This window comes from Bubalus bubalis, chromosome 7 (assembly GCF_019923935.1).
Source record: "Bubalus bubalis isolate 160015118507 breed Murrah chromosome 7, NDDB_SH_1, whole genome shotgun sequence".
Taxonomy (NCBI): Eukaryota; Metazoa; Chordata; class Mammalia; order Artiodactyla; family Bovidae; genus Bubalus; species Bubalus bubalis.
The window spans coordinates 95851454-95876368 of NC_059163.1; the positions used below are offsets into that span (position 1 = coordinate 95851454).

The 24915-nt window shown below is 36.5% G+C and overlaps 1 long non-coding RNA gene across 1 annotated transcript in view; it reads left to right on the forward strand.

The window, feature by feature from the left end:
* The first annotated feature begins 8135 nt into the window (after positions 1–8135).
* Positions 8136–24915, forward strand: part of LOC123334497 — a 42219-nt gene continuing 25439 nt past the window's right edge. Inside the window, exon 1 of the long non-coding RNA XR_006552466.1 lies at positions 8136–8442. This is a non-coding gene — a long non-coding RNA (uncharacterized LOC123334497). The remainder of the gene's footprint in view (positions 8443–24915) is intronic.

Genomic DNA, 24915 nt, shown 5'->3' on the forward strand with positions numbered 1-24915 from the left:
TAGAATGTTTTTCTTCCCTTTATCTGCCAATAAAACTTCTGCCAGTCTTTCTAGATGCAGTTCAAATGCCACCCTGCTTTGGGAAGCCTCACAGTACCTTCCTTTCAACATCTTCCTGCTCACTAAGACAAAATTGGTCATTTCTTTTTTGTACCCACAATACTTACATATGTTATCACACTGATAACAAAAAGCAACCACAGTCATAACAGAATTGCAAGCGTCATTTATTAGGTACTTAATATGTGCCAACACTATGGTAGTTTTCTTATCTCTACAAAAACATCTGAAGGTAGGTGTTATTCTCTCCATGCATAAATGGAGACCCAGAAATGTTGAGGAATGTGTCCAAAATCATAGGACAGTTGATAGAACCCTACTCACTCCAAAATCTGCACATTTTCTGTGATCCTCTTGCCTCTTTGGCATGTCTCAATACTCACCCTTTTAAATGGCTTCCCTGGTGGCTCAGTGGTATAGAATCTGCCTGACAATGCAAAAGATGTGAGTCCAGTCCCTGGGTCAGGAAGATCCCCTGGAGAAGGAAATGGCAACCCACTCCAGTACTCTTTCCTGGGAAATACCATGGACAGAGGACCCTGGCAGACTGCAGTCCATGAGGTCACGAAAGATTTGGATACAACTTAGGGACTTAACAACAACATAAGTATATTCAGTTGTTTTTTCTTTGTGAGGACATAGAATAACATTATCTTTAAAAAGCATGCTTTGTAGCCTTACTGTGTGGTTTTAAATCCTGCTTCTGACTCTTATTAGTTGAGTTACCTTGAGTGATTGATTTAGCACCTCCATGCCTTAGGTTCATTAACTACAAAGTGAGAAGACAACTCCTACTTCATGGGGTGGCTTTGAGGATTAAACAAGTTAATACATATAATAAATATAATAGCATCTGCCTGTTATAAGTAATCATACCTCATTACAGTACTCCATACCTGTTAGCTGTGATTATTGGTTTATACACTTCTCTTTTATATAGATTGTGAATGCCTGAAAGGCAGGAATAATATCTCATTCATCTTTTCATATCCTCCACCTACCACAGTGTCTTGCAAATACCAACAACTTGCAATGTAGAAATACAAAAGGAGATTTACATGGGTGGTGAGTAAGTGTGTGGCGGAGGGGTCAGAGGAACAGGGAAGAGAGAGTCATATATGACACCAATATATGATTGCTATGAGTCACTTTTTCCTGACAGGGGGAAAAAAAAGAAAGAACCTGTCAGCCGTGGTGGACTCCAGCGATCCATAATTGCACTCTTCCATCTGGGAGGCTACGATATAGGCTGCGGAGCCAATTTCCCCTTGCAAAAGGTACTGAACAGATAGCGAAAACCCTCAAGAGCCAAGACGGCATGCTAAGGTGTCAGGAGCTGCTCACCAGCAGCTGCTACTGATCCCCCATCCCCTTAGCCCACAGCTGCCAATTCTGCTTCTTCATGCTGTGCCTAGCCCTGCAATCCAGAATTTGTTCCCTCTGTTTGCAATGGTAAAAACTCCCACGCGGGAGGGATGTGCTTCCATGATTAAGGGCTACCGACACACCTTTGTGCTCTGCTCCCCTGCTTGCTGTTGTTCTGATCCTTTCTATTCTGATAAATTCCCTGATTTCTGCCCACTTGTCCAGGATTTCAAACTGTCCTCCTCCTCAGTCCCTCCCAAATGTCCAGTGTTCTTGGTTCCTTGTGCCCCATCTTCTGTCCTCTTGCCTTATAGCTGACTCCTGAACACACTGATGTAGGATATTTATCCCTGCTTCCTTTCATGCCGGGTGGAACTTTCCAGTCCTAATCCTGTGTCCAGCCTAGCAACACTGATGACCAGCCTCGCTGTAAGGAAGCAAATTTCCACGTATTCTCAAGTAACAGGCCCTTTATACACACACACATACACAAAGCACTCTTACAAAATAAGCTATATAGAATAGTAGATAACAAAGTCATGGGAATCAGAATTAGACAGATCTCACTTAGAATCTCAGCTCTACCATGCTTCCTCTATGACTATGGGCAAAATATTGACCTGTCTAAACCTCAGTTTCCTCCTCTGTATGAGACACACAGTGAATCTCTCCTTGTAGGACTACAAAGTTAGGTATCTAATTAATATGTAAGTTAGAATTAATATTATAATTAAAAATATTAAAATTATATAAGTTATATATTATTGTATTAATTAATTAAGTTATATATTGTTATAATATATTATATATATTATTATATATATTAAAACTATATAAAGTTATAATTAAAAATAGATTCCCAAAGTACCAGTTCAGAGATGAACCATGAATAAATATAAGGCTCAAAAAATTAAAAATCATCATTATTATCAAAATAGCTTATTTTAGATATAGAAATCACCTTAAATATCCAATCATATTCTTTACAAGATGCAGAAATTGTGAACTGGAGAGCAGGAGTCATATTTCTTTCACTTGCAAATTCCAAATGAAGATTTTTGGCCTAAATTTCACAATTGGAATTTTAACATCTTTATTCAATTTATTCATGTCTCCATTCATTCTTCTACTTATCCACCCATTATCCATCCATAAATCCACCCATTCTTTAGGAAACATTTACTATACAGTACCTGCTATGTGCCAATCTTCTTGAGACCTGGAAATTTGCAATCATAGTCCTTACCTTCATAGTGCTTTCATTCTTCTTCCTCAGACTGCTTCCCCATCACTCTAAGCTTGTGTTTCTGTCATTAGAAAATGCATCGATGTATTTTCTGTGTGTCAAGAGTAGCCCTTTTAGAAAGACATTAGCAGCAGCAAATCTTGAGAAAGTTCTCATTGATAGAACTGAGTGTCATAATTTCAACAAAAAGTCACTTAGAAGCCTTTAGATAAGTATATGTGCCATGTAAACATAGTGAACTCTCTTTTTCTTCTTGTCTTCTCTTGCCTTTGATGTGATCTCTTTCCTTAACACAATACAGTGCAACAGACTAGGACCCTGAACAAATGTAGAAAACTGAAAAATACGTGAGTTTTAATGGACTGTAAACTTCAAAACAGCAGGGACTGTATTTTATATCATTTTTGGACCCCTAACACTTTTGAGGTGCCCAAGAAATGTATGCATAATAGCAATGAAGTTTCAATGAATAGTTAGAAGCTCTTCTGCAAAATGGTTAATTAATGACTACTGTTAACAGCTGAAACTGTCAACCTTTTTCTTTTCACTTTTGCTTTTGTCTAGGATGAGTGTGCTTTGGGACTAGTCAGCAGGTGGGGTAAGTACTGCCTGACTGGCAGCTGATAGTAATCAATGCAATTAAAGAGGAGTTGTCCCTTCAGCATTTATGCCTCAAAGTGTCCCATTTATGACAAAGCTATGCTCACCCAGAAAGCTTTTTGACATCTTAAGAACTGTAGTTATTTGGAAGCTGAAAATATTCAAGGTAAAAAAGATGGGAACCTAGGGGGAAATTTTAACTATGTGGAAGCCATTCATAAGGTGTTCCTTGTAGTGTGGGAAAGATGGAAGCTGCTGGAATGATTCCTGAGCAGTCTTGTTTGATGTAGTAATGGTTGATGAAAGCTTTCTCCTTTGCTCATAAGATCCAACTCATTTATCTATGCTCTTGTTTGCTAAACAAACAACCCACAGAATTTCTTGGTCTCACAAAGAATAAATTTATGAATCAGATGCTCCTCTTAAGCTTCAACAGAATACTCACCCATCTAGCTCTCCTTCTCTCTTTGTCCACTTCCAGCCTCATCTTTCCAGTATATCTACCCAGTGCTTCAAGCCAACGATTTTGGCATCATCCTTCACTTTTGTCCTATAGTCTACATTCATTATGTCACCAGGTCCTGCAGTTCCTACCCTCAAATATATATGGAATCAGACTACTTCTCACACCACTGCTACTACTTTAGCCTGTTTATCTATTAAGCTATTTGATAGCTTCTGAACCAGTTTCCCTACATTGCCCATGCCTCCTTCAGTCTATAGTCAACAGAGGAGCTAGAGTGATTCTATTTCAAGGGGAGTTAGTTCATTTCATCTATGAACTAAATATTCATTGATTGCTTCCCATCTCTCTCACAATCAGTGCTTAAAACTGACAATGACCAGTGGGTCTCTACATAATATGACTCTCATTCCCACTGTGACCTCATTTTCCACCCCTTCCTCTTGCTCTTCCACACATGCCAAGCCCACTACTACTTTAGGAATTTTACACCTACTGTACCTTCTACCTGGAGTCCTCTTCCCCCAACTCCTCCCTGGCTGACCCTCTCATCTTCTTTGGGTCTTTACTCAAAATTATCATCTCAGTGAGACCTTCCCTATTAATAGTATCTAAATTGGTAATCTACCACGTGTACTTTCTATCTTCCTTCCTGTGCTTTTTTTTCATCTTTGTGTATTTGTATGTCTATTTCATCTAATATCATTAGATTGTGTTATCACTATCTAATGTGCTATGTATTATGCTTACTATTTATTGTATGAGCCCCTGATGAGCCTCCAAAGGACTATGAGGCAAGAATGTTTGTGTTTTATTGTTTTATTTCTAGTGCCCATAACTGTACCTGGAATAGAAGATACTCTGTGCATATTTGTCCCAAAATGGATGAATAACTTTATAGGAGGGGTGTGGTAGTTAATTTCTTTGGTATCTCATTCAGTTCATGGCCTCCTGGTATCACTTTTGTGGCAAGTTGTGTTTTCCAACATTATCTCCTCTATCACATGTTCTTCTTTAATGTGGTCTTGCCACTGTCACATCAAGAGGTAGAGGTGGGCTCATTACTGTTTCAGCTATTAGGGTTGAAGCCTCTTGGAAAAGACTCTGATGCTGGGAAAGATTGAGGGCAGGAGGAGAAGGGGGCAACAGAAGATGAGATGGTTGGATGGCCTCACCGACTCAATGGACATGAGTTTGAGCAAATTCCAGGAGATAGTGAAGGATGGGGAAGCCTGGCGTGCTGCAGTCCATGGGGTTGCAAAGAGCTGGACACAAGTGAGGGACTGAACAACAAAGCCAAGGGTCTGATAATCTAACCCTTCATTAGGACCTCAGAAAATTAACATATTAATACTTCATGCTGCTGCTGCTGCTAAGTCACTTCAGTCGTGTCCAACTCTGTGCAATCCCATAGACAGCAGCCCACCAGGCTCCCCCGTCCTTGGGATTCTCCAGGCAAGAACACTGGAGTGGGTTGCCATTTTCTTCTCCAATGCATGAAAGTGAAAAGTGAAAGGGAAGTCACTCAGTCATGTCCAATTCTTAGCGACCCCATAGACTGCAGCCCACCAGGCTCCTCCGTCTATGGGATTTTCCAGGCAAGAGTACTGGAGTGGGCTGCCATTGCCTTCTCCGTATTAATACTTCATAGAACTTCTCAAACAGATGAAAATCTTTCTAAGGAATACAGGGCATAGTCCTTCGAGTGGGAAAAACTATGGTTGGAATGTTGGAACTGAGGATCACTATCTGTGGTTAACCAGTTATTCCCGCTCTTCTTATACCTGTGCTTCCAAGCCCAGAGACCAAGAGAACATGCAGGAGGGACTATTTTCTCTATATTACTCATTAATGGGAAAAAGTAATTCTTCTCATTTTGCCATTCTACTCCTTGTATCAAATCCAATGAACATACCTTGGCTGACTTTATACCAGCCCACTTCCTCTGTAGGATCAGACTTAACACATATAATGACATAAAGTGCTATATAAACAAACAGTGTTACCATGCTCCCAAACCTAGAAAGAGAAAAAAGGAGTAACTTTTAAAGTGCAGCTAAAGAATTCAAATTTTCTCAAAGCCAAATTGGAATATGGAAAAAGATTTTAAAAATTCTAAATTTAGGTGCAATGGTTTTCATGTGTTTAGAATCTGGCAAACCAGCTTCTTCTCTGCCCTACTTTATAAAGGTTGCATAGAAGAGGGAGAAAGAAGTTCTGTTTAGCTGTAGATGAAGACTTTATGGTCCACACCCAAATAATAATACATAAATGTTTACATCATCCATATGTCAAAACAAAAAATTAAATGGATAATTTTAAAAGGATCTATTTTTAAATTATATTGCTTTCCTTGAAAGACTAAGCATGTAGTTTTTTATATAGAAATAACCAGTTTCCCAATGTAGAAACGTGTCCCTTACAGAACACAACTTTCTATCCTTGGGATAAGAATGATGCAATGAGGAAAGTTAAATTTGTGAATTTTATGATCTAATGGAAGAAAGAGTAATGCTATATAAGGGAAATAATTTAATAAGGAAATGAACACCAAGAACCTGAACCTTGAAACTTGTATTTTTATTTTTCTTTGAAATGATATTTTAGTGATAACTTTATAAGAATACAAGTAACCTGAGATCAAATTGCTTTCCTTGATGCTGCACACACTATGGCTGGTTAATACTACCATTGCTGAGCAAGGAATGGTAATACTACCCATTCCTTCTGAGATTCAGAAGGAATTTATAACCTTGTGTAAGTGACTGTTTCCTGGTTCTATTTTCTAGGCCCATGCCTTCTGGGGGAGGTTAGGTTAGGAGTAGAAGGATATAATTAGTTTTGTTAAATTCTGGTTTCCTTTAGAACATTCAGAGGGGAGACACTTGGTCTGGGACTCAGTGTTGGATGACTGCTGCAGATATTTAAGTCAGGAGATATGTGAGATTGCCCTATGAGGCAGCAGAAAGTGAGAAACCAGTGGAATTGCAAGGACCTCCAGTGTTTTAAAGGGATTGGAGGAGGAAGACCTAAAAGGAAGTGAGACGGTGGTGGTTTAGTCATTAAGTCGTGTCCAACTCTTGTGACCCCATGGACTGTAGCCCACCAGGTTCCTCTGTCCATGGGATTTTCCAGGCACGAATACTGGAGTGGGTTGCCATTTCCTTCTGCAGGGGATCTTCCTGACCCAGAAATCGAACCCAGGTCTCCTGCATTGCAGGCAAATTCTTTACCAACTGAGCTATGAGAGAAGCCCTAGTGAAATGGTAACAAGGATGAATTTATCAAAAGAGGTTAATACCAGAGAGACTGATGAGATCTGAGACAGGTCCATAGGATTTGATGACTAGGAAACCACTGTAAATTAGCAGGGATAGTTCTGGTGGGGTGGCTGGAATAGTAATTTTCAAAGGTCAGAGACATGAATATTGTTCGGGAAACATAGCCATAGATGTAAAATAATGTTAGGAATGTTTATATAAGAAGGAAAAGGAAGCATAAATATAGGGAGATAAAAATCAGTAGTGAGAGAAAAAATGTGGGACCAGTTGAAGAAGTTGAAAGTTGATAAGCCAGTTATTGGGATATTTGTCCACTTTGTTCTTGCTGCAGATATAGCAACTTGTCATGCATGGCCTCATCCAGAGACTTGACAGAAATGTCCATCAGAACAGAGGAGAAAGGGTTCCCAAAACACACCATTGAAGTCCTCCACCCAGAGGTTTCACATTACTGAAATATCTTTAGGTATCTTGTTTCAACAATATTGTTGCTCTGAGAAATTTTCTGGGTCTATCTGGATGACCTGTAGTATACTTATATTTATGTTTCCTTTGTTTTTCATTTAAATTCCCCAACTCCACCCTCTGGATTTCTCTACAGTTAGAAAGTTCCTTGGTATTTTCTATATTACTTTGCTTCCCCTCCCCACCCATCTTCTTCTTTTAACCAAGAATCATTCTACTTCCACTTTCCACATATGGTTTTGTCTTATAAAAGTTCAGTTCTCTTCAGAGAGCTCATTTATTTCCTTAGTTTAAAATCTTAAGTTAACTAAGTTGACTTTATATAATAGACAAACATGAGACTGCAAATTTTGCTTCTCACTCCATCCCTAGTATATTTTACAGTGAATTATAAATCACTTTTACATCTAATGGTCATCCCATCTTAGCCAACAAAGGCCACTATACATACAGAGATTCTATTTGGAAATGTTCCTCTCTCTTCCCAGTTTCTTAGATTAGAATATCCTTCTTCTGCGTGTCTGTCTGTCTCTTAATTTTTAAAAACATTATCTGAGTTCTCAGAGTTCTACCATTAGATTAATCTGATTTTTTGCCTTATTAAAATAATGAGTTATATTTCCTGCAGGTGGTGGAATATGGAGCAGGAGAGACAACAGGCAGGAACTTGAGAGCAGGTCTCTAGTGAGGAGCTCGTGTTTAACATTTCTCCATAGTCACCTGAGTTGGGTACTCTCCTGACCTTTGTACAAACTGTTGAAAAAAAACCTCTCTGAAACTGGTTTATCAAGTATAAGTCATCAAAAACTAAGCCTTGCCTAATCAGTTTTGAGCCTCTGTATAATAGGAGCCTTAACTTCATGATTGCAACACAATTTAAAATTACTCGGCTTACCTCATTCCCAAAGTTGGCCTCTTCACAGTTTTCCATGGAAACATTCTAATTCGACTAAAGGATTGTGGTAAGATTCTGTGACATTCTGGTTTACTTGCTTCTTTGTGTTTTAATCAGTAAAGTTCATGGAATTCTTTATTGTTATTATATTTTTTCTTTTCTTTTTTTTCTTCCATGCTTAGAATGGCAAATATTTTTTATGGATTTTTTCTTTAATGTCTTTACTCATTACACATTTGAAGGATGCCATGAATTTTTATACATCTTGGAGTTTGTCCTGTACCAAATGAGTCCCCTGGCCCTTCTCGCTCTCACTTGTACAAGTTTTAAAATTTTAAGTCAGATTTATTTTATCAAGCACTGAAGTGAATGATACCATTTTCGCAGAAGCCTCTGAGAAGTATAATTGTGTCTGAGTTAAACTGGGAAAGTTGTATTGACTGAAAGGAGAAACTTGGAAAAGGCTAAAGTTTGGAAAGAATTCCGAATAATTAAGGAGAATGACTGCTAAGCCAAGTACCATATTCTTAGTTGTATAGTCTATAGAAATTGAGAGTGGGAAACAGATGGAAGTTGAGGTATAGACTCAATATCACTGGGAATGTCAGATCAGAAATTATTTTTGGAAGTGTAAAAGGAGCTTTGTGTGTGGGTGGAGCTCAAGAGGTGGGATGCAAATCCTGGGAGGTACTCGACAAAGAATGAAAAACCAAGTCTTGGGTAGTTAGTAGGGCTTATCTGCGTTGTGGAGGAGCAATTTGATATTTCTCTAAGTACTGATTACACACATTTATCAAATCTCATAGCTGCTGAATTTTTAAATTTGAATGCAAAGCCAGATAACTTATAACTATTCCATATAAGAACGGGGCGTCTTTATGTGATTTTCTTCACTTAACCCTTCTCTTCCACTGTACTGTTCTAGAGGTATCACATGTATCTAGATTTAATTCTCATGTGGATTTTTAGCTTCTAGAGATCACAGAGTAGATGGAACAGCTAAACGGGTAAGGCAAAATAATGAAAGGATTTACCAGACTTAAGGTCTTGAGGAAGAGATTGAACGCAGGAAAGCCTCTGTGCGTGCATGCCTGACAGGACTTGCAGTGTTCATGCAATCTTGGGGAGGAACAAAGGGCTGGCAGGTGAAAGAGAGCAGCAAACACTGTCAGGCCAGGTGTTCGGCATTAAAACTCGGCTGTACCAGGGATCCCAGATGGCTTGAAAGAGAGGTGCGAATGAAATGACCCAGAGAAGGCAGGAGATGGGAGAGGAAGGCAATAAGCTACAGTTAGGGTCCTTGCAATTAGAGGGATTTCAATCGCTTGGCAGTTATTTGAGTGATAATGAATGTTTGAATCATTCCTGAATAGTGCATAGATCTATTTACTTTTGAAGAAGTATTGTCTAGCCTCTTTTGTCTTCAGCTTTCTCTAACCTGCTCTCAATTGCTTTCATTTTGAATGAGCATGAATATATTTAAGGACTTTTAAAACCAGAATGAAAGGCAGAAATTTTAAAATATATGCTATCTAATCATATGTATTATCAAAATATAAGAATCTAAGATACTAAAAATAAGTTGTCCATATTGAAATATTTACATATAACCTATATATTATATATACTATGTAATACATATAATTCTATGTATATTATATGTACATATAATATACCCTGTAAAACAAATGTGGCCTATCAATACATTATATATATATAGGCTACTTTTTTTTTACAGTGGACTAGTGGTGGGATTTTTCTTTTCTGCAGATGAAACATTTGAAATAATATCTAGTGTGTGTATGCCAATGTATCTGTAGCAAACATTCTATTGCATATACATTTTAATTCTGCCTAACAAACACAACTGAGTGACTGAACTGAACTGAACAAATAATATTCTCCATCATTTTCATAAGTAACATAAAATAATTTTGTGTATGTTTTGTATAATTATAGGAATATATAAACTTCAAAATTTTTTAATATATGTACATTTTGCAAATATAGTACTAATTCTACCAAGTGTTATTATCTTATCCTAAATTTTTTTTTTGTATTTTGGTTTTTATATATGATTGACAAGCTTATTTGGAAATATCTTCTTTAAAAAATTGAACTATTTTTTATGACATGGAGGCAAGATGAAAAACAAGTTTGCTCTAAAAATGCCAAAAACTGATAAAGACTTTATATACCTATAGACTTTGTGTATTTGAGAAGCTGAAGAAGAGGTTCACAATCTTGAAACATACACAGGTAAAGTCACTAGACATAAAATATTTAAGCTGTAAGAGAGAGGAAGGTCATATATCCCAATAAGGTTAATGTGAATATGTAATTCAGTATTTATTTCATATGGTCAGAAATTATCACAAAGTACTAAATACATTGCAAATAATTGTTGGGGGAAAATTCCTCCAAAGATGTCTTGCATCTCTGCGCATCTTGAGAGCGAGGTACAAACTGCTCTTTGTTCTAGACTACCTTTCAAAGATTTTTGTATAGCAAACATCCTTGGGAGGTAGAGATAGTGTCTTCCTCCAGAGCAGAGGGCAGACATGATACCTGTGCATTTATACATAAAGGATTCAGGATCTCCAAGTTCAGAGGTCTTCTGTAATGCAAACTATTGGATGCATTGCTCTGTGGGAAATGAAGCTTGAGGAACCAGCACAAGAAAATCCTGATACTCTGGCTATTGCTATCCCTGTAAATAACAAAATTCTTTATATCTGACTCAGGAGTCTCATGAGTCTGGGACAGCATTCATGACATTATGGCAAGCTAGTTTGTTACCTACGAAGAGAAGATCCTTTCGAGTTCCTTACAATGATTGTTAGTAGGGAAAAATTGCAAGTACCTTGAAAGTACAGAAACCCTTTACTGCAAGACTGCTTAATCATATGGTGTGCATTACAGTACTCCACTAGCAGGTGTAATAGTTTCATATGGTACAAAACTTACATACTTGTTACAATATAATGTGTCCCGATTTTTTAAGTAACTTTACAGTGCATTGGAGAAGGAAATGACAACCCACTCCAGCATTCTTGCCCGAGAATCCCAGGAACGGGGGAGCCTGGTGGGCTGCCGTCTATGGGGTCGCACAGAGTCGGACACGACTGAAGTGACTTAGCAGCAGCAGTAGCAGCACAGTTCTAGAAAGTGTATATACTATATATATACATATATATATGTATATGTATGTTTCTAATTCTTAGGAATGCTACAGAAGATTTAATGCAAAAATCTGCTAACATGTATATTTTAGGGATTTATTTTATAATGCCTATTGAGTTTGAAATATTTTATTTAAGTGATGAAGGGTCTACTCCACATTAGTTGATCATTGAAAAGATGTGCATTGTACAGTTTAGAATATTATAGTACTATCAAGCAGATGTGATCCTGGTTATACAATGAAACAGATAAGTATGGTAGCCTGATTTCTTTTGATGAGTACCTTTTCCCTTTCTCCCCTGATCATCACATTTCTCACAGCAATTGTTATTCTTTTCTTCCAAACATAATAATATATGCTCAAGTTTTTCCCTTTAAGACAAATATAGCTTGATTTTTCCTGGAAACTTTATATTTTAAATGGGCTTTCTGAAAAGATTCAAAAACAAAAACAAAAAACCTGTGAGGGACCTTTTAATCAAGGCAGGGTAGTAAAATTCCAGGTAGTGAGAATGAAACTTTCCAGCATATATCATGACTAACACCAGTCCTTATTGTCCTTACTCTATTCCAGTCCACAAAGATTGTTCCTCTGTCTCTTGGGTTTATGATTATATAAATTATGTAAAAAAAAAAATTGGTAGATTTAAAAACCTATCTATTTGGAAACAGATGACTTGGCTACAAGTCTTACTCCGAGATTTAGTTAATTGAATAAACTGAGGAAAGTTACTGAATTGCTGTGAACATCTTTTCCTTGATTTATAAAGTAGGGAAACAATAAACAAAGTTCCTTCTCATAGTTATGTTGAGAATCAAACTAAATGATATGCCAGAACATTCTTTTAATGATTAAGTTATACACAAATATAACTAGGAAATCAAAAAATGAGCAAATATCTCTTGGGGCAGAGTTGAATAAACTATGTATTTTAATTCTTGTCAAAGTCTCTATAAGTTTATATCCCTACATAAGTCTACAGGTTTACCAGCATCACACATTTAATGCTATTTTTTGAGCCAGTTCTGCACTGTGGACATGTTGAAAATTCTTGTTTTATGATTTAAGAAAAAGATGCCACTGTCCGGTTATTCTTCATTGCTGGGCCTTGATGAAGATACTTTTAAAAATATGAGTTTAATTAAGTTACTTTTCAACAATAACCCTAGACATAGCCTAGCAAAAATTGTTAAGTCTGGGGATAAATAAACGATCAGACAGGAGAAAAAAGTCACCTGAAAAAATAAAAACATGGTGGCTGACTAGCTCTGCTTCACAGTACTAAATTCCAGAATATAATCTGAGATAAAGTTTTCATAGGGCAGAAAAAAAAGATAGATCTAAGAATTGAACAGCAAGCCAAATAGTTAACAATTTGTGAGGAATATAGAAATGATACATTCTCCAATATGGAAGTGCTTAAAAAAGAAACATTATTAGTTATGACTAGATGTGAATAAATTAAACTCTACATTTAAAAAGCTAAAATTTGTATTTGAATTAGAATATATGTCTATACAGAAGCAAGTTTAATGAATAGCAGTGGAGGTGGAGTGCTTAAATAAGCCAGTACAAATCCAGATAATTTAATGTCATCCAACTATAAAAAAAATCATACTTAAAAATATTTAATAATACTGATTGGAAAGTTCAGAAAATAATACTTAATGAAAAAAGTAGAAAACAAAACTAAAGATAGATATCATTTCATTTCTGTTAAATATATTAGGCATAAAGAAGGCAGGGAAAATATCAGTATGATGACAGAAGTAATTGCTAGGTGGCATGATTATGCCTGATTGTAAATTTTATGTTACTTTCAAGGTAATGTTTAATATCTAATATTCTATAATGGCCATGTTTTACCTTTATAATCAGAAATTAAAGAAAGGAACACAAAAGAGCCACTGACAAATCCTGCACAAAATAAGCATACAAAGAGGGGGTCTGAGATTGAGAAAAAACAAGAGATGGAGGAGGACTTGCTAAGAAAGAAGATGATTTGACGATAAAGCAAACAACTAAGTCTCAAATACTACAGTGCAATCAAAGATGGGGGATGAAGGAAGTCCACTGGGAGTGTCTAATTGAAGTAGTCATGGGTGGCTTTCTCAACAGTAGTCCCAGGCTTTTGCCAGCTTGTTTGCCAGACTTGGCTACTGTAGTTTGATGCATAAATGGAGGAAGAAATCATAATTCATTCTTTTGAGGAACTTGGCTTTGAAAAGGAGAATAATTGAATTTTCTAAAGAGTAATATAAAACTAAAGGTTTTTGTTGTTGTTGTCCTTTGCTTGTTTTTTAAGACATGAAAAATTAGGCAAGAATTGAATAATGTTACTATAGTGTTTAAAAGTGAATGGTTTGAATTAGATGAACCAGACTTAAATTTGGATTTCAGGAAGATTGTGATATAGAGGGAACACGCAGTAGATGCCATTCAAGTTATGGGAATGTTATGGGAAATTTTAGTTAATTTGCTAATTTAAAATATAAATTTAAATGGGGAGTAATGAAGTATAACACATATTTTTAAAGTTGATTTTAACTTAATGTATAAAAGGACACATTTTTCAGCAAATTCTACATATAGATCAAAGCCTTTGTTTAGTTCTTGAACAGCTTTTTGGAATAAATGACACTCATAATACTTATAATATCCAGGTCTTTAAAGTGAAGTTAAAATTTAAAGCCTTTAGGAAACAAAAGCTTTGTCAAACTTTTACAGATTGTTTCTGTCCACACTGAATTAAATTACAATTTATAACTTAAAATTTTTAAGACTTTTCAAAGCATTAGGTTTAATTTTCATGGAAACTAATTGGAGTTTTTGTTGTTGTTGTTGATTTTTTTCACAAATACCTAGATGATTTACATAATATTAATTTTATTTTTGAGCAGAAAAGTTTTATTTATTTATTTATATTCTTTTAATATAAATTTATTTATTTTAATTGGAGGCTAATTACTTAACAATATTGTATTGGTTTTGCCATACATCAACATGAATCCACCACAGGTGTACACATGTTCCCCATCCTGAACCCCCTCCCATCTTCCTCCCCACACCATCCCTCTGGATCATCCCAGTGCACCAGCCCCAAGCATCCTGTATCATGCATCAAACCTGGATTGGCAATTTGTTTCACAAGTGATATTATACATGTTTCAATGCCATTCTCCCAAATCTTCCCACCCTCACCCTCTCCCACAGAGTCCAAAAGACTGTTCTATATATCTGTGTCTCTTTTGCTGTCTCACATACAAGGTTATCGTTATCATCTTTCTAAATTCCATATATATGCATTAGTATCCTGTATTGGTGTTTTTCTTTCTGGCTTACTTCACTCTGTATAATAGGCTCCAGTTTCATCCACCTCATTAGAACTGATTCAAATGTATTCTTTTTAGTGGCTGAGTAATACTCCATTGTGTATATGTACCACAGCTTTCTTATCCATTCGTCTGCTGATGGACAATCTAGGTTGCTTCCATGCCCTGGGTATTATAAACAGTGCTGCAATGAACACTGGGGTACATGTGTCTCTTTCAATTCTGGTTTCCTTGGTGTGTATGTCCAGCAGTGGGATTGCTGGGTCATAAGGCAGTTCTATTTCCAGTTTTTTAAGGAATCTCCACACTGTTCTCCATAGTGGCTGTACTAGTTTGCATTCCCACCAACAGTGTAAGAGGGTTCCCTTTTCTTTACACCCTCTCCAGCATTTATTGCTTGTAGACTTTTGGATCGCAGCCATTCTGACTGGTGTGAAATGGTACCTCATAGTGGTTTTGATTTGCATTTCTCTGATAATGAGTGATGTTGAGCATCTTTTCATGTGTTTGTTAGCCGTCTGTATGTCTTCTTTGGAGAAATGTCTGTTTAGTTCTTTGGCCCATTTTTTGATTGGGTCATTTATTTTTCTGGAATTGAGCTGCAGGAGTTGCTTGTTTATTTTTGAGATTAATTCTTTGTCAGTTGCTTCATTTGCTATTATCTTCTCCCATTCTGAAGGCTGTCTTCACCTTACTTATAGTTTCCTTTGTTATGTAGAGCTTTTAATTTTAATTAGGTCCCATTTGTTTATTTTTGCTTTTATTTCCAATATTCTGGGAGGTGGGTCATAGAGGATCCTGCTGTGATTTATGTTGGAGAGTGTTTTGCCTATGTTTTCCTCTAGGAGTTTTATAGTTTCTGGTCTTAAGTTTAGATCTTTAATCCATTTTGAGTTTATTTTTGTGTATGGTGTTAGAAAGTGTTCTAGTTTCATTCTTTTACAAGTGGTTGACCAGTTTTCCCAGCATCACTTGTTAAAGAGATTGTCTTTTCTCCATTGTGTATTCTTGCCTCCTTTGTCAAAGATAAGGTATCTATAGGTGCATGGATTTATCTCTGGGCTTTCTATTTTGTTCCATTGATCTATATTTCTGTCTTTGTGTAGGTACCATACTGTCTTGATGATTGTAGCTTTGTAGTAGAGCCTGAAGTCAGGCAGGTTGATTCCTCCAGTTCCATTCTTCTTTCTCAAGATTGCTTTAGCTATTCGAGGTTTTGTGTATTTCCATACAAATTGTGAAATCATTTGTTCTAGCTCTGTGAAAAATACCATTGGTAGCTTGACAGAGATTGCATTGAATCTATAGATTGCTTTGGGTAGTATACTCATTTTCGCTATATTGATTCTTCCGATCCATGAACACGGTATATTTCTCCATCTATTAGTGTCCTCTTTGATTTCTTTCACCAGTGTTTTATAGTTTTCTGTATATAGGTCTTTTGTTTCTTTAGGTAGATATATTCCTAAGTATTTTATTCTTTTCATTGCAATGGTGAATGGAATTGTTTCCTCAATTTCTCTATTTTCTTATTATTAGTGTATAGGAATGCAAGGGATTTCTGTGTGTTGTTTTTATATCAACTGCAACTTTACTATATTCATTGATTAGCTCTAGTAATTTTCTGGTAGAGCCTTTAGGGTTTTCTATGTAGAGGATCATGTCATCTGCAAACAGTGAGAGTTTTACTTCTTCTTTTCCAATTTGGATTCCTTTTATTTCTTTTTCTGCTCTGATTGCTGTGGCCAAAACTTCCAAAACTATGTTGAATAGTAGCAATGAAAGTGGGCACCCTTGTCTTGTTCCTGACTTTAGGGGAAATGCTTTCAATTTTTCACCATTGAGGATAATGTTTGCTGTGGGTTTGTCATATATAGCTTTTATTATGTTGAGGTATGTTCCTTCTATTCCTGCTTTCTGGAGAGTTTTTATCATAAATGGATGTTGAATTTTGTCAAAGGCTTTCTCTGCATCTATTGAGATAATCATATGGTTTTTATTTTTCAATTTGTTAATGTGGTGTATTACATTGATTGATTTGCAGATATTGAAGAATCCTTGCATCCCTGGGATAAAGCCCACTTGGTCATGGTGTATGATCTTTTTAATGTGTTGTTGGATTCTGATTGCTAGAATTTTGTTAAGGATTTTTGCATCTATGTTCATCAGTGATATTGGCCTGTAGTTTAAAATGACAACAAGTGAAACTGAAGAAAATAACTTTGGGACAACCTCAAGTGATTCTTGGTAAGCCTGCCACTCAGTTGTAGGGCACAGAATGCTCAGAGTTACAGGAAGGTGACTGGTAGCTAAGAGCACTGAGTGTATTTACAAAGGAATAGAACGCTGGTTACCAGCAATGCAGGTGTCCTGGGTTCAATCCCTGGGTTGGGAAGATCCTCTGGAGAAGGGAATGGCTACCCAGTCCAGTATTCTGACCCAGAGAATTCCACGAATTTTTTCCATGGGGTCACAAAGAGTTGGACATGACTGAGCAAGTTTGACTTTCACTTACCACTGACTTGGGTAAGTGGGGGTAGGTTAAGAGAATCTACTGTACAGAAACCAAAGTTAACAAAGAATGGAACAACATCTTAATTTTACAAATAAAGCTATATGTTGAAATCTATATAACAGAGAAGATCTGTTTCTTATCAAAAGTTCAACAGTTAAAGAATATTATAATTAATGTTAAGTCATATACCTTAATGATACACTATGTGAGACTTTCCTAAGTATAAAATGATTAACAACAACAAAACTGGTACCACATTATCCATATGAAAATATTATTTGTAATAAAAATTTGTTTCACAAGAAATAAAATTTTGAACTCTTTCTTTGTCTGGAGGTTGAAGGGATATAATTTTAGCAGGAATCTTTAAAGAAGTGGTTGAGCATCCAGGTATTTGGTGACTGTTAACTTTGAGAAACTGATGTTGAAATTTACTTTTTTGCCATTTTCATTTCTCTATGGGCTTCCCTGGTGGCTGAGCTGGTAAAGAATCTGCCTGTAATGTGGGAGACCTGGGTTCGATCCCTGGTTTGGGAAGATCCCCTGGAGAAGGGAAAGGTTACCCATTCCAGTATTCTGGCCTGGAGAATTCTGTGGACTGTATAGGGTTGCAAAGAGTCAGATATGACTGAGCGACTTTCACTTTCATTTCTCTATTGTAAATTTCCATGAAGCAAACTGGACAGTATATCAACTTCTGTAAATTTCCGCTATGATGGAAATCAAGCTCATTTTGTTAAATCTGGCTGGTTTTACATGCTGTAAGTGTTTAGGAAAATAAGGAGAGATGTATATTCCATGAATGTGGGGTGAATACACATCCTACAGGGCTGACTACTGAGACATGTACACAAAGCAGATTTCTGAGCCAAGACAAAGAGGTCAGTGACCAGAAGCACTTTCCAAAACAAGTGGTAGGCCAGAGAGGAAATTAAGCCATCAGCTGGGGAATGGAAAAAAAAAAAAAAAAAACAGTAGAGAGCCAGAGAAATTGAATGATTGGTTTGCCAAACTGGGAAATCTAGAGCAGGCAGCAGATTGCTGAGACAAAAAGAGCTCAGGCTGAGACAGATGGTGGTGGGGAGCTCAAGGGCCAGTTTCCAGTCTCGTGAACACTGAGCACCGTTACTACGTTTCTGTTTTCTGTGGTCTGTACTTCCTTTTTCTGGGATGGTCCCACTGGGTCTGAAGGTGGAGTTCATGCTTATTGCTACTTTCAGACAAGTCTTTCTTCTTTCTGAAGTGTTCCACATCATCACAGCACATTCCCTACCCCTCATTTTTACTGTCTGGTCTACTTCAGGACATTCTTTCTCAAATTTCAATAATTTATTTCAATTTATTATTTATTCTATCCAATAATACCATCTTCTTAGTTTAGACCATTTCAATATTTGAACAACGATGAGACTAGGGTGAAGCAAATGCAAAAGTGAAAGAGATACTCAGTCTTAGGGTCATGCCAGCTTTTTTTCATTACTAATCATTTCAACCCCTTGTTAAACTTAATATCCTTTCTAACTCAACTCTTCCGGTACCCCCATTCCAGTAATTCTTCAACCTTGCCAATTGATTATTCCCATTAACTTAATTCGCCCCTTGTCCCCTTGATCCCTTCACTCTTTTTGTCACCAATGATGATAATGATGGTCCATGGAATCACTGCAGATGGCGATTGCAGCTATAGAATTAAAAGACGCTTACTCCTTGGAAGGAAAGTTATGACGAACCTAGACAGCATATTAAAAAGCAGAGACATCACTTCGTCAACAAAGGTCCGTCTAGTCAAGGCTATGGTTTTTCTAGTAGTCATGTATGGATATGAGAGTTGGACTATAAAGAAAGCTGAGTGCCAAAGAATGGATGCTTTTGAACTGTGGTGTTGGAGAAGACTCTTGAGAGTCCCTTGGACTGCAAGGAGCTCCAACCTGTCCATCCTAAAGGAGATCAGTCCTGGGTGTTCATTGGAAGGACTGATGTTGAAGCTGAAACTCCAAGACTTTGGCCACGTGATGCAAAGTACTGACTCACTTGAAAAGACCCTGCTGCTGAGAGAGATTGAGGGTAGGAGGAGAAGGGGATGACAGAGGATGAGATGGTTGAATGGCATCACCAACTCAATGGACATCAGTTTGGGTAAATTCCAGGAGTTGGTGATGGACAGGGAGGCCTGGCGTGCTGCGGTTCATGGGGTTGCAGAGAGTCGGACATGACTGAGTGACTGAACTGAACTGAACAGTACTACCCTTTCTGACTTCCTTGTACTCACTTGGAACCAACACAGACCTGAATAAAGTCAACTCTCTGCCTACTTCACATTTGTCCCTATGCAACTGAATGTGATTGGAGAAAAGCATACAATCATGGCGCATGCTTTTCTATTTTTTTTTTAACATTACTGATTACTAAACTCAGGTAGGATCTCCAGGTTGCTTCCTACATGACACATTCCTCTCTCCTCCCATCCCGTCAAACACCCACCCCATCCCTCCTCATCCAGTACTAACTGTTCATTGTGCTTCACTGAGAACATTAAACATTGAGGAAAAAATATATCTGTATCTTATATATAGAGATGGATGATAGATAATAGATAGATAACCTATTTGAATCTACAATGTAAGAAGATTGAATGATAGAATGATAAAAGCAACAGTGTAAACTTCTTAAGGACAAAGAGCTTTGTCTGTTTTGTTCTTGGACAAGAGCTTGAAAAGTAGTTCAAATAAATATTTATTAAATAAATGAAGCGATATAAAAAGCAGTTTAGAATTATGCTTTATAGTATAATACATTTTAATTTTATATGAATAAATATTAAAAAAAATTTTGAAACCCATAAAACTATAAGAGCATATATTTTGACTGTGAATCTGACAAATAATTTTCTAAACTCAAAATTTCTAAATTTAAAAGCAAAGAGCAAAAATGACAAAGAAAACAGATAAACTAAGTTACATAAAAATTTAAAATTTCTAAATGACATAAAACATTACAAATACACTTTTGAAAAAAACACATATGGTAAATATTATTTATCCCAAGGAGAGCTATAAGGAATTAATATTCTTACCATGGAATCATAAAATAACTGATCAAACAGGGTACAAAAATATAAAGCTCATAAACTTAGAGAAAATGCTAAATTCTATTAATGTACAAAGTACAGATTTATACAACAGAAATCTTTTAAATTACCAAAGTAAAATAATAATAGATTTAAATTATTAGTAATTTTATTTAAATTATTAAAAATTAAAATAAACGATTAATAGATTTAATACAACTGAATTTAGAATAATAATAATTTTAAAAGTAGGATTATAGCTAGCTGGAAACAGTTTTCTCCTAAAATAATTTGAAAATATATACTAAAATTTTTTAAAGTAGTCTTATCTTTTTTATGAAATCATTTTATATCTGGTAATCATTTGCATTTCAAAAGAAAGTAACTGTTTGAAATACATAGAAGTCTTTATATGTATAAAATAATTTTATGATAATAATTTTCCTAAAAGCAAAAATTGGTGAGGAGGAAAAAACTTACCTTAGAGAAAAAGGAAAAAAAAAATCCCCAAATTTGTGTGTGCATAGCCTGGAGAATTATGCAGCCGTTAGAAATGCTATTTTTTAAAAAGAGGATTTAATAATATGGAAAACTATTTATACAATATTTAAAAAAAATAAACTTGTGATCATTATGCCCTCAATTCAGAAACAAAATATGTGAAAGAAAAGACAGGAAGGAAATATAGCAAAATGTATACAGCAGTTATGTCAAAGTTGTATCCAAGTATTAAATGTGATTCTGATTTTTTAAAAAGTATTTATATATTTTTCAAATTATTTCCAATGAGCACATTTTACTTTAATAATCAGAAAGAGCCTCTATTTATAAAAAAATAAGGAAATGAATATAGTTCTAATTTGTGGACCATCACAAGCAAATCACCATGCCTTGGGCATGTCCTCTAAATAGTTGAGGAAAAATTTATTTATATATAAATATATAAAGGGCCTCTTGATGAAAGTGAGAGGAGAGTGAAAAAATTGGCTTAAAGCTCAACATTCAGAAAACGAAGATCATGGCATCCGGTCCCATCACTTCATGGCAAATAGATGGGGAAACAGTAGCTGACTTTATTTTTCTGGGCTCCAAAATCACTGCAGATGGTGATTGCAGCCATGAAATTAAAAGACGCTTACTCCTTGGAAGGAAAGTTATGACCAATCTAGATAGCATATTCAAAAGCAGAGACATTACTTTGTCAACAAGTGTCCGTCTAGTCAAGGCTATGGTTCTTCCAGTGGTCATGTATGAATGTGAGAGTTGGACTATAAAGAAAGCTGAGTGCTGAAGAATTGATGCTTTTGAACTGTGGGTGTTGGAGAAGACTCTTGAGAGTCCCTTGGACTGCAAGGAGATCCAACCAGTCCATCCTAAAGGAGATCAGTCCTGGGTGTTCATTGGAAGGACTGATGTTGAAACTGAAACTCCAATAAAGGTTACCTGATGTGAAGAGCTGACTCATTTGGAAAGACCCTGATGCTGGGAAAGATTGAGGGCAGGAGGAGAAGGGGACGACAGAGGATGAGATGGTTGGATGGCATCACTGACTCAATGGACATGGGTTTGGGTGGACTCCAGGAGTTGGTGATGGACAGGGAGGCTTGGCGTGCTGCGATTCATGGGGTCACAAAGAGTTGGACACAACTGATCGACTGAACTGAACTGATATATTCATTCTCAGGTTGATCAATTCGGTTGACCTAGATTTATTAAATACAGTCTAGATTCTCTCACTGTATTATTTCTCTTTCCTCCAAATTTACTTTAGTTCTAGACCCAGTCTAGAACTAAAGTAAATTTAGACCCAGTCTAAATTTATTAATAGTCTAATTTACTTTAGACCCAGTCATAGAACTCCGTCTCCTACCTTTGTAATAAATGATATGAGGAGATTGCTTGAGAAGCCTCCTGGCAGCTTCTTCTTTCCGTGTACTCTTGAATCCCCTTTCTTCATGAATTAAGCTCTTTTACCTGTGGCTCATCTGGTTTCTCATTGCGAGTCCTGGATTTCTGCTTCTGTCCAGTTGCCGTGTCATAGAAGCATAAGAGCCCTTTTTGGAGGGAGGCTGTGACCATTCAAGACAGACTTTCCCACTGCTGTTCTGCCTGGGTTCTCAACGCTCCTCTTACTACTACTTAGATTGGTAATGATCCATTTCTAACCACTTAACGTCTGAGCCACTGCAGTTTTCAGGCTTTTGCTAAGTGAATGCCTGATTAGCTTCACTTATGCCATTGTCTCCCTCACTTCCCCAGCTAGCATGCCCCAACCTGTTGAACGTCTCTTGAATTCCTTCCTTTTCCCCTTCTCCTCCCTCCAGCCCTTCTTTTCTCTTTAGGGGATCATTCTTTCATTCATTGATATTTCCAGCCTATCTGTAGGAGCTGGAGCCTCCAACCTCATCAGGCACCTCTTTTCTCAGGGACCCCTCCTCTGGGAATTGTTCCTTCACAATAGCATTTACACAGATCACAGAAACATCTGGAAATAACTACAGTTTAATTCTGCTTTTCCTCAAATCAGAGGATGATATTTGTGACTTTGTGTCAGGAACGAGTTAGTTTGCGAGCACTTTTCTACATTAACGCTGAAGTTGTATGTTACTGTGAAATTATGTTCTAATCAGGTATTTAAAGATTATTGGGGAAAAGTGATAATAGAATCGTTGTTCCTGTTACTGTTGTTGTTATATTTGAATCTCAAGTAAATACTCATTTTCATACATTTAACAAGTTGCACGAATTAATTGCATGAATATGGTCTATGACTGAGATTAGTGTACCGTTTGTATGAACAAAAATACTAATTACTGAATTATGTCATGGACAATGAAACCCTAGTTCCTTGTATGTGTAGAACTTAACATCAGAAGCATAAATGATTTTTACTATACTTCCCTCAAACTTTACATTTGCTTTATTCCTTTTCCAGTCCCAAATACATATTTATATTCTATATCCACATCCTTCTGATATTTTTGCATGATGAAAACAGCAATATTAGTAGGCTCTACCACTTTGTTTAGTTTAGCCAGCAGCACAATATCTAATATATTAACAACAATGTACTACTTGTTGTTAAAATTCTGCCAATATATCTTCTAGCTACTATTTCAACCATTTGGAATTTGTACTTATACCACACTTATACATACTTTTATACCAATGTTCGTTTAGGAAGCAACCATACAGTCTTAGTAAAATCATAAAAAGTTCACCAGTGCTTTTTTGTATAAGAAACTATAGTTTCTATCATCTAATTATGTATTTTAGTAGCAAACTCACACTTTACCTACTTCAGTTGTGCTTGCTATCTTTTATCTTTCCAAACCACCTATTCTCAATTGCCACGGTCTCTTTCCAAAAAGGACTCTTAAATCCTCCATAATATGGAAACAGGGAAGAAGCAGAAATCGTCTTCTAATCTTGGTGCTATAAGAAGACAAGTCACATGCAAAGGAGCTCATTTTATGAAACAAGAAGGAGACTTCAGAGTAGGCAAAAAGAAGAGAATGCCAGGAGTCTTTTTAAAGCAATTTCCCTGGAACATTTAGTACAAGAGGAAACCAAGATCAGAGACTGTAGAGGAAAATAATTGTCAGGAGATAGGGGTCTAGATATCATTCTTTTCACCCTGGCACATTTTTGATGTTCCACAGCATCTTTTTTCTTTTTTTTAACTTTATTTTTATACTGAAGGATAATTGCTTTACAGAATTTTGTTGTTTTCTGTCAAACCTCAACAGTGTCCTGTGGACTTATAAAGATACCAAGCTGCTTCTGAGACTGTGACTTCAGTTTGCTGATCATCAGGAGGCAGGAGTAGAAGTATGTTGAGTCAGGGATAGTGCTCAGAACTGCAGCAAGGTCCCAGTATAACCAGTTGGGTAAATATAGTTCACTGGGTCCTAGAGGATCTACCCCAGCATTGGCTGCAATGAATCATAATACCTGGGTGTATGAAACCTCATCAAATTCTTTGTGGAGCAAGATGAAAAACTCCCATTTAGGATACTCTAGAATAACATTCGATGCTCGTAGGTGTTGGACAAAGGGCTCCACATGGAGTTCAGGATTTTGCCTGTCCTACTCAGAGCACTGGGAAAACATCTTTCCAGATGGCAGGAGTTGTAGATGAAAGCCACAGAGTTAGTAATTTCTGCCACCAGAGTTTCATATGGCTGAATAAGTTAGAGGAGTTCAAGAACATGTCTTACTAAGGAGAGCTCTCTGAGTTGAACTTGTATGAATGGTGGCTTTAAAATGATCTTTAGTGTGATCTGAAAGTTGGTTTGAACCATGTTCCTATAATTACTTATGGTAAGATTGCAGCTGTGGGTAAATGAATTATATGGTCTGAAAGCTATAGAAACGATAGAATGGGGTATTTTGAGTTGAGGTGTAGATTGCATTAATAAAATAAGACATGGTAGCTGGCA